The sequence below is a fragment of the Cataglyphis hispanica genome, chromosome 9, assembly GCF_021464435.1.
Source record: "Cataglyphis hispanica isolate Lineage 1 chromosome 9, ULB_Chis1_1.0, whole genome shotgun sequence".
Lineage (NCBI taxonomy): Eukaryota > Metazoa > Arthropoda > Insecta > Hymenoptera > Formicidae > Cataglyphis > Cataglyphis hispanica.
The window spans coordinates 2,605,356-2,617,204 of record NC_065962.1 but is presented as its reverse complement, the minus strand read 5'-3'; the positions used below and the strand labels follow the sequence as shown (position 1 = coordinate 2,617,204).

General features: G+C 29.4%; 1 long non-coding RNA gene and 1 pseudogene across 1 annotated transcript; one reads left to right on the top strand and one right to left on the bottom strand.

Annotated features, from left to right (window-relative positions):
- Nucleotides 1–2,477: 2,477 nt before the first annotated feature.
- Nucleotides 2,478–3,868, top strand: LOC126852078 (uncharacterized). The gene is made up of 4 exons (XR_007687780.1): nt 2,478–2,653; nt 2,751–3,169; nt 3,360–3,467; nt 3,577–3,868. It is a non-coding gene; the product is annotated as an uncharacterized LOC126852078 (long non-coding RNA).
- Nucleotides 3,869–4,210: 342 nt separating this feature from the next.
- On the bottom strand, nt 4,211–5,939 carry LOC126851879 (uncharacterized; annotated as a pseudogene).
- Nucleotides 5,940–11,849: the final 5,910 nt, after the last annotated feature.

The window sequence follows — 11,849 nt, the reverse complement described above, 5'->3', positions numbered from 1 at the left end:
CAGACTTGTAGCTGTAGATGTTACAGGAGCCAAGTTGCTCACCCCTGCAGCACTGCGGTCGTATGATGACGAGAGCCCGCTTGCCCACTCCCTAGCGACGCCGGTACTGGGGATTCGTGTCTCTGCTTCGTAAATAGTTTTTTCTTAGGTGTACTAACCATGGGTTGCTGTTGGTCCACGGGAGGTATTTTAATTGCCCCCTACCTTCTATATCTAGAGGGCGTTCCTCGATCCGCCACTTGAGGACGCGCCACGTAGGGGTTACAGCCTCCCCATGTGGTGTGTGTGTGTGTGTGTATGTGTGTGTGTGTGCGTGCGTGTGTGTATTTTATACTATATGTATATATACATATATATATATACATACATATATACATATATATATACATACATATATACATATATATATATATATATCATTATACAGGGTGTCCGATAATTCGCGGATTACCCTTTAAGAGAAGGTAGAGGGTGTTATTCTGAATAGAAAAATCCTGTACCATTTTGTGATTTTCTCAATATTTAAGAAAATATTAATTTTAAAAGATCAGCCAACGAAGTGTCGCGAAAAGCTCGCGGCGTGAAAATGCCACCCACTGTCAATTGATACTTGGTCCGCGGCGAAGCAATGGGAGGAGCAGTTTGCGAGCATGGTTCACTATGGCAACCGAAAGAAATACACACATAATGCGCGCTCCGTTTTTTGTATGTGATCTTTTCATTATGTGTGTAATTCTTTCGGTTGCCATAGCGAAGCACGCTCGCAAACCGCTCCTCCCATTGCTTCGCCGCGGACCGAGTATCAATTGACAGTGGGAGGCATTTTCGTGCTGCGAGCTTTTCGCGACACTTCGTTGGCTGATCTTTTAAAATTAATATTTTCTTAAATATTGAGAAAATCACAAAATGATACAGGATTTTTCTATTCAGAATAACACCCTCTACCTTCCCTTAAAGGGTAATCCGCGAATTATCGGACACCCTGTATATATATATATATATATATATATATATATATATATGTATATATATATATGTATATATATACATAAATAATATTTTATTAATTTTTAATAAACGCAACGTACATGTTGCTCAACGGAAACCGCAAGAAAGTGGTGGTCTCTTCCGTCAGGAGAAAATGTAAAAAATGTGTTTTCTTTAATATTAAATATAATAAAAAATTATATATAATATCTCTCTAAAAAAAATCTTACAAAGGTAAAAAAATACGCCAAGTACATAAAAAATATGCTAAGTAGTACGCAAAAAATTACAAAATTTTTAATTTTTTTTTTCTACAAAATAACTTTTAAAAGTATTTTTCCTTGGAAAATAATGTTCACTTAAAAAATAAAAATCAAAACTAAATATGAAATCAATAGTTAACTAGCCAAGTACGTAGAAACTAGTAGAAAGTTTAATTTGTAAAGAGTTGTAATTTGAAATAATATTTGTCATAAAATCAATCTTGCAATTATAAAAATGTTATAGATTCTCTGGAGAAAATTAAAATGCATTTTATTTCTATCAAGAAATTACATTATTATATTATCCCTCCTCTAAATAAATATTTTGTATAATATATACAATAAAAACAAAAAGGATGAAGATTAAAACGACATATAAATACTTGGCGTGCCCAGGTTACATTATATGTCTTATTAATATATTGATAATGATATAATAATGTACATTATATTGATATATTGATATAATATATTAATAATAATAATCTTGCAAATTCTTATTTCACATCGGCACGCCAAGTATTTGTATGTAGCTTTAATCTTCATCCTTTTCGTTTGCATTTTGTTATAACTGTTTTTTATAAAAATTTATATTTTTTCTGCAAAATTTAAAAATTATTTTTTAGGAATAAATATTAAAATTTTTGTTAGTAATATTTTGCATACAAGTTAGGATTTTTTTTTATATAATATACTTGATGTATTTTTTTTACTTTTGTAAGATTTTCTTTTACTTAGTATAATAGTATATTAATAAATCACATGAAAGTAATATCTGCTTTGATAACTAGCATTCGTTTATGAATCGTTAAGTATTAATTGTAGAGATTAAATTGTAGACATCTTTCTTAAAAGATTATTACACGTGATCGCAAAAGTTCTTAAACAGTAACAGAGTAACAGAGTACGAGTAGTCTGGGAGATCTACATTCGGTATCGGCCAAACCGCATATAATTGCACTCATGATATTCGCGATGTATACGGGACTGTCTATAAGGTACATACTATGACGACACACGGAACTACTCACTTGCCTACTCGCTCTCACTGTATGAATGATAACAAAATGAGACATTCCACATACAAAGGCTGCGTTCCGTAATTAACTGCCAGTACTGGCAGCGCTGTGAAAATCGTTCCAAAATTCACTACAACGCATTGTGACAGCACTAGAACAATGACGTCATAAATTTTGTCTTCCTGCTATGGCTGCTGCGGCTGAATAGATGTTGGATAGTAATTATAATACAATATGGCGAAGCAATTGACAGAATTAGAGAAGATCATTTAAACTTTTATCAATAGCTGTGAGATGGCAAAAGATAAAAAAATAACATTGATTGATGCGGAGATTAATATTTTATATGAAATAATAGTAAATGAAGAAGATGCAGAAAAAGTGGTAAGAATAAGGTTTTTTTTAATACTTGTACTATTAATTATGTATATTATATACTTGTATTAATGTATAGAGAAATAAACAAAGATAATTGTTGTAGATATGGTATTTGCTCAAATTTTACATTACAAGCAAAAAGATATGCTCAACAGGAATCAATACCAAAACAAACAATAGGTATTCTTTTTTACTTTCCTATATTGCAGATTTTATCAAAAACTTGGAAAGAACTTAATCATGCATTAATAATAACGATTGTTTTTGGAAAATTTGTGAACACTACTGAGAAATAATCAATAATATCGCACAACTGGAATCGTGCAGAAACATTTTTATTAATTACAATTTATAAGAAAATGGAAAGTGATTTTACATTAGAAAAAATGACACAAAAACAGTGTTGGAATAAAGTTGCACAAATGATGCAAGCAAAAGGTGTAAATGCACAAAAATGTTGCACAAAATACCAAACGTTAAAACGAACCTACCGTATGATAAATGATCATAATCGTAACTCTGGTAATTTAAGAAAAACATAGGAATATTATGAAGTGTGTTTTTTTAATTTATATTATTTAAAATATTTTTTATATTTATATTATTTAAAACATTTAATTATTTTTATATTTTATTATTTAAAATATACATTATATATACACTTATTATTGTTTTAATAAAATCATTTTTCTAACTTTTTTTTACACTATAGGTTATAGATGAAAGTGTAAAAGCAAACCATGGATGGATCCATTGGCTGACTCAAATATTGAAACGTCTGAAGTGTCTGAAGATGAAAAGGAAAATAGAAAAGAAAAAAGTAAAAAAGCTTTTTGTTTTTCAATAAACTGTGTGTCAAAAAATTGTGTTTCAATAAACTATTTTTAATTGTGTTTAAATAAACTATATACGTTTTTATGCTTTTTTAGATTCAAAGAGAAGAATTAATCATATTTTACAAGAATATATCAAAAATTGCTTTAATGAAAAAAAAAATTGAAATGTGAACCTGTAGAAAAGAGATATTCAGAAAAAATGCAAATTCTGAATTAGATGGAAAATTTGTTGCAAAAGATAGTTAACAATCAAAACAATTGATATTACTGAAAACTGATTATACATTTAAAATTGTTAAAACTATGATTATACATTTAAGACTGTTAAAACTGTGATTATTAATTCAGTTTTGTTGTTTAATTAAAATACTTTTTTTATTTATATTCCAAGATTATTAACAAAAGATTACCAACTATTATTAACAAAGAATATGTTTATTTAGCTAAATAAATGTTACTAAAAGTTTAGTTTAAGAGATAAAAAATAATTTGTTTAAAAAACAAAAAGGTTCAAATAATATATAATTTTTGAAAAGTATAAGTTTTGTTGTGTATAAAGAAAAATGTAAAAGATTGAAACTGAAAAAAGATAAAAGCTGTAACTAGTTGAAATAAAGATAAAATTTATTATCCAAAAACATTTTATTATTTTATAAATACTATATACTATTTACATTTTTATTATAGTTTATATATTTCCATGCATTAATGAGTACATAATTGTATTTCATTTCTCTATGCCTTGATTTCTTCTTTCAATGTTATTAATATCATTATGTAAAGTAAATTGCGGTTCATTAACTATAAATGGAATTTCGATGAAATCGTTTTGTAATATATAAATATTGTGCAAAATGCAACACACAATTATGTATTTTGGTATCAAATCTGTTCTGGTCATAGATAATTTATCTAATATGCTGCGGAATCTATCTTTGAGTAAACCAAATGCTCTCTCTACCATTATTCGACTTTGTGCATGACATGTATTATATTTTACTTGAGATTCAGTTAGATGTCCATTATCTTTAAAAGGAACTATAACGCAAGGATCAATTGTATGCTGCATCATCTAATATGTGACTGTTATCATAAAAGTAGTTTTCAGTGCATAAATCGTAAACTCCTGATAATTTAAAAACTCTGGCATCATTCACAGATCCCACTTGCCCAGTATAACAATGTATAAATTTTAGGTCAGAATCACATATAACCTGAAATCATGTATACATATAGTATCATAAAAATGATATTGTATGTATCTAAAAAGCATAATTTTTAGTATAATTATAATTACAATAATACCTGTAATTGAATTGAATGATAGCCCTTTCTATTGATGTATGCTTCAGGATAAATCTTGTGTGCTGCGATACGTATATGTGTTCCATCGATAGCTCTAATTACTTTTGGAAAACCACATTTGTCTTTTACAATATTCCATGTTTGTTCTGCTTCTTCTTTTATCGGCCACTTAATAAACGTATAAAGAAATAAATAAAGAGCATTGACAACTCTTCGAACAGCTCTCCATGTTGTTGCTTTGCCAACATCAAAGCGATCACTTATGCACCTATAACATTTAATAATATAATATTTTAGTATTTTACAATAAAAAACTTTTGAGTAGATTATGATTATTATTAACGTAATTCAATTCTACCTATAAGAATTATGCGTACCTATCACTCAAAGAGCAAGTAATAATTGCTTTTCAGGAGAGATTGGAAATCTACCAAATTTTCTATTTCTTTCTAACAAGAACGTTATTAATTCTAATGTAAAATAAAATGTATTTCGACGTAATCTAAAAATGTATTATTATGTATTAATTACTTAATTAATTAATTAATTAATTAATTAATTAAAAATGTATTATTAGTATTATAAACATTATTATATTTATAAAGACTAAAAGATTATTAAAATTTACCGAAAATGACTTTTGAAATCCATATCTGTGTATTGAGATACACAATCTTCTACGTATCTCTTACGAATTTATGTATCTCTTATCTTATTCTTGGTACATAATTTGTTCTTTGTCCTTTTAATATTGTCACGCATTCCTCTAATCCATCTGAATCACTGTCAGATTTACTGGAGGTACTTGTTTTCACGATAATCTGTGCAATATTATTAGTAATAGTTATTATAGCATTTTCCATATTTTATTTTTTATACGCAGCCGATATACGTTCAACTTTTGTTGTCAAACTGTTACAGTACTCAATCTTCATTCCGTTTTCTCTATTTTGTACGCCACAGTGCATTTTTTAAAACGGAATATCTGTATCAGCGCGCTGCAACGTCACGCTTACAGCGCTGGTAGTGAATTACGGAACACAGGCTGTATATCTTATTTATGCTGTATAAAATAAAAATAAATTTATTTATTTATTTATTTACTTACGTATAGAGAGATAAGAATAAAATAGAAGAATAAATAGTTGAACAAATACAAAAATATAATAATGGGAGTGAAAGAATAATGAATGAACAAAAGGAGAGAGAGAGAAAGAGAGAGAGAGAAAGAAGCGCGAGTGAACGTATAAGTGAATATCGAAGTCCACCCCGCAATTGGTCTGTGAATGGGAAAGTGTATGCGTGGACACAATGGGTTTCGCCACCTCTCCACGCCTATGGGGGGTTCAGGAAATATAACCTAACCCAAACATATTTCTAAAACTAAAATTTGGTTTGGGTTTTGCAACTTGGGAATTTCAAATAATTCGTAGAAATTCTTTTGTTAATAACTTTTTAATAAACAATGAGCGATGGCTAAAACCTCTTGGATGTAACTCAGAACAGTGACCTTGACAACATATGTCAAAATCAAGGTCATTAGAACTGGATTCCCTTTTCTAAAGTTTTATCATAAAAAACATTTCTCGTGCTATCCACGACCGTGCAGCAATTATTTGTGTAAACATTTAATTTATGAAAAATTGAATCTTTACAAGATAAGAACAAGTGAGCAAGTGAGCGAGTGAGAGGGAGAGCGAGCGAATGAGAGAGAAAGAGAGAAAGAGAGAAAGAGAGAGAGAGAGAAAGAGAGAGAGAGAAAGAAAGAGAGAGAGAGAGAGAAAGTTTATGTATGTGTGAGAATTTATGTGTGTGTATGTAGTACACGTACACATTCTCATACACACATAAACACACTCTCTCTCTGTCTCTCTCTCTTTCTCTCTCTATTTCTCTCTCTCTCTCTCTCTCTCTCTCTCTTTCATTCGCTCGCTCTCCCTCTCACTCGCTCACTTGCTCACTCGAAGTTGGGCCTATACGCCAATGATCTTGACCTTGACATATATTGTCAAGGAGGTTTTTCTGAATAATTTAATGGCGGATGGCATTAGTTTAGAAGATATAGCAAATTAAAGTTTTGTATGTAGAACACCGCTCCCTGCTTACAGTGTGAAAAGAGATATATAATTAAATCGGAAAAAGATTTGGATTAGGTTATATCTTCTGGCATGATTACGATAACGGCCTCCTATTTGAAGAGTCATTTCTGAGGGCATTTCTGACAAGAAACACGGAAAAAATAGTCAAAAAAAAATTTTTGACCAATAGTTTCCAAGACATGCGATTTTTAAATTTTATAGTTTTAATGCTTTTTCTGTTATAAAATAAGAAAAAATAAAGTTTTTTTACGTTGCATTTGTGAAAAGTAGATGTGAAAAAGGCTGTTTACATTTTCAAAAACGAAATTCCTTGGGTTTTTTCACTTTCCCCACAAATTGAGATTGAACTCAAATTTTTATATTGATAAGTGTTTTTTATATAATTTTTAGGTAAATATAAAATCGAAAGTTGCAAAAACCATGTAGAATCTCATTTCGCATTAAAAATATGCGTAGAGGCAGTATGTTTTGCCCCCCCCTCCCCCTCCCTACGGGGGACTCCATTATCAAAAAATTAGATACATAGATTTGCGTTGAACCTCGCTTTGAGTGAAAAGTTGTAAACCCATGTGGAATTTCATTTCGCATTAAAAAATATATGCGTGGAGGCAGTATGTTCCACCCATCCTACGGGGAGGGTCCATTATCAAAAAATTAGACACATAGGTTTGCGTTGAACCTACTTTGCGTGAAAAGTGGAAAAATTCAAGGAATTTTGTCTCTGAAAATGTAAACAAACACATTTTTCCACGTCTGCTTTACACAACTACAACGTAAATAAACTTTATTTTTCCTTATTTTATAACAGAAAATGCATTAAAACTGTGAAACTTTAAAATCGCATATCTCGGAAACTATTGGTCGAAATTTTTTTTTCAATTTTTACTATTTTGTTTCTCATTAAAAATGCCTTCAGAAACTCTTCAGATAGGGGGCCGTAGTTATCGTAATCACCCATATTTTCTGGAAGTGGAACACACATCCGTGGCGGGGAGGGCGGAACCCACTGTGTCCACGCATGTAGTTTGCGAAGACAAAGTAAAGTTCACTCTTTAATGCTTTATAACTTTTGAACGGATCATGACCGCTACTTTTTTCAAGATCAGAGTCACTTAGGACGATGATCTTAATAACATATTTTAAAGTTAAAGTCATACATGAGGATTATCCTTTTTCTGCATAATTACCGTTATATCTTCTCAACTAATGCCGTCTGCCACTTAATTCTGTGCGGAGAATTACTCAGAAGAATCTTGACAACATCTTTGACAACATATGTCAAGATCAAGATTATCGGTCTACAGGCCCAACTTCAAGAGTTTTACTCAATCGATCACTATTGATCACCGATTATTCACAACAGATCACTACCGATTATTTACTTAATTACTTAAAGAATCACCTTAAATTCGCAAAGTACGTTACTTGACGCGGAGATCACGCGATGATAACAAGCAGGTTATGTCGATACTATTGCTACCGATTGTCGATTGCAAACTGCGAATGTGTATCAACAAACATCTGATCGAGCGCTGTAGCGAGGTGATTCAGAACAACCGCTCGTCCTTAACAGATCATATTCCTGAATGATTTCTAAGACAATTTTTTCTTTACGAAAATTTCGTCTGAAACTTAGTTTGTAAATTATAAAAGAAAATAGTAAGCGAATTACGGGACGAGTATACTGTAGCGCGCGATCAGCTGTAGCGAGCACTTCGCGTAAACGCTTGCATCTGATGGTGAATTGCATCGCCCTTATCTACCTTCTGTACTCGTCTCGTAATTTACTCACTCCTTTTGCAATTTAAAAATTAAGGTTCAGACGAAATTTTTGTAAAGAAGAAATCGTTTTAGAATTCATTCAGGAATACGTCCTTTTAAGGACATTATACTTGTTCCAGATCACCCTATATATGCTCGTATACACTCATATACATGCTTTCTTAAGAAAGGGTTAAGGTTTATGTTAAAATATATAACAAGAATTATGTAATAGTTCATAACTTTTAAAAAAGCAATAGAAGCAGAAAAAATTTTTTTAATATAGATTTTTTATTATGGATTTCTAATATATTGAATAAAAAAGTGAAGGATTTAATAGCAAAAACAAAAAATATGTTAATAGATCAACAAAATTAAATTTATAATATAGAAATAAATGAAAACAGTTGCTTAATGGAATTAAATAATATATATTTATATACTATTTTTGGTTGTGTGTATATATATATATATATATATATATATATATATATATCATACATATATATATATATATATATACATTACATATATATATATATATATATATATATATATATATATATATACGATTATATATATATACAATATACGATTCACATGTATATATATATATATATATATATATATATATGTATATATATATATATATATATACATGTGAATCGTATATTGTGAGGACACTTTCATTGAACAATTGTATATTATGTAGATCAAACGTCATTATGAGGACGGTTCTCATAATATTTTATACGCAACGTATATTGTGTGGACCGGACCTCGTAATTTCTTTACCGACTTTCGTATATTAGGAGTACCATTTCTGTAATTATACAAAACTACATTACGAGTACATTTTAATTTTTGTATTTTGTATATTGTGATGACCATCCAATAATTCGCATATGATAAAATTTGATAAAGTCACTTGCCGTTTTTAATGCACATGAAGAGATATAGTAGAAAAGATTTTAGCAGACAGTTTATAATATATTTCTACATCAGACGTAAATAATTTAAATCTCTTGAAATAGCTATTTATGAGATAGTATCTTTTAATAGCTCGTATTCTTTTTAATATCTCTTTAATTATTGATTAAAGAAGAGGTCTTCTGTTATGCCAATTGTTATCTGCCATCGTTTTAATGTAAAATATGCAATATTTATACAGTATGTCTTATTTAAGTGGATACGCATAAATATTTAGTAGAAAATTAAAGACACAAATAAATTATTTAAACAAAAGTTGTTTGATGAGAAAGGGGACAAAATATGGCGCAATTAGCTTTTTTGTGATTGGAAGTATAGAGAATATCTCAAGGTAATCTAAATTTTTTTAAATGGGAAGCTGTATTTTTTTTATACATAGTGTGATAGATATTGCGAAGACGAGTACACAAACCTATAATTAAATGTCACACAAGTAAATTAACAAAAACTTGTTCACATTCTTAGTATTTTTCTGCCTGCGATTTTTTTCTTTGGGGCTTTTTGAAACAAATAGTTTTTCAAACACCAGTGGAAAATGGTAATGAACTATGTACGAGGATTTTAGCTACTTATACAAGAATTAATGATAAAATGTTGAAACGCGTAGAATCAAAATTTTTGAGAAGATTGCAAAGCTGCATTCTTAATAACGGAGAACATGTTGAAGAAAAGATTAAATTCAAATGTTCTTGTTATCCCTAATTATATACAAACATTGAAAAATATAATAAAGAATGCAAACAAGTTTTTTGATAATTTACGACCTTGCGTGACCTTGAATGACCTTTAATTATAGGTCTTTGTTCTCGTCTTTGCAACCACTATCATAATATGAATAAAAAAATACAGCTTTCCTTTTAATCCTCTATGGGCCCGTGTAACTTTCAGGTCACATTTCAATTTATCGATATTTTACCAAATAATTATGCAAACATTATAGGCCGCGTGACTTGAAAGTCACATAGTGAATATTTAAAACAATTTAAATATTTAAAACAAATTTTTTTTTAATTTAAAACAAAATTTATTTAAATTTAATTAACATTAGGACAGGATTTAAAACAAAAATTCGGCCCATAGAGGGTTAAAAAATTTAGATTATCTTGAGATATCATCTATACCTCCAATCACAAAAAAGCTAATTGCGCCCCTTTTCTAACTAACCAACTTTTATTTAAACAACTTTTTTGGGTTCTTTAATTTTCTACGAAATATTTAAGCATATCCACTTAAATCAGACATACTGTATATACGAAAATAAAGTTTTTTTCAATATATGTCTAAATAGTGTTAGATAGCGATTCATGGGGTAGTATTATATTGATAAAGTGCCGATTAAAAAGATCCTGCAAATTACTATCGTTCTTTGTTTTAATGCATAATGCAAAGAGCCGGTCCTCATAATATATGGTAGTCTAATATACACAAAAATAAAGTTACTTTCTAATTTATGCTTAAATCATTTTAGAGTGATTTATAAAATAATATTAATTCGATAAAGTATCGACCAAAAAGATCTTATCCTAGGAATAATCATTCATTGTTTTAGTGCAAAATGGAAAATAGAATGCCGGTCTTCGTAGCATACAGGAATCCAATATATACAAAAATAATGTTCTTTTCCAATTCATGATTAAATAGTTTAGATAGCGATTCTTAGGATAGTATTATTTCGACAAAATGCATATTGTAAAAATCTTATACTGCAAATTACTGTTCATTGTTTTAATCCAAAATGCAAAAAATATGCCGGTCCTCGTAGTATATGGTAGATTAATATATACAAAAATAAAGGTTATTTTCTTAATAACCGCGGTACTTAAATTATAAGATGTAATTTAACTTCGTTATCGCGCTCTGATTTAACATCTCTTATGAATATTTTTTCACACTTAATTAATTTATTACTATTTATAATTATTATAATTGATTACCATTGATAAAGAAGAAGAGGGGCCGAAATGTATGGAATAATTTTATTTTGTTAGACAATGTTTTAACATATTAACGGTTTTCAATAAAAACACTTTTTATATGCGTAAAACTCTGCGATTCATAGTATTTTTTATTTCATAGTATTTTTATATTTCATAGTATTATATCGACAAAGTGCAAACTAAAAAGACCTTATCCTGCGAACTACTATCATTTATTGTCTTAACGCAAAATGCAAAAGATAATGCCGGTCTTTGTAGCATACGATAATCTAAT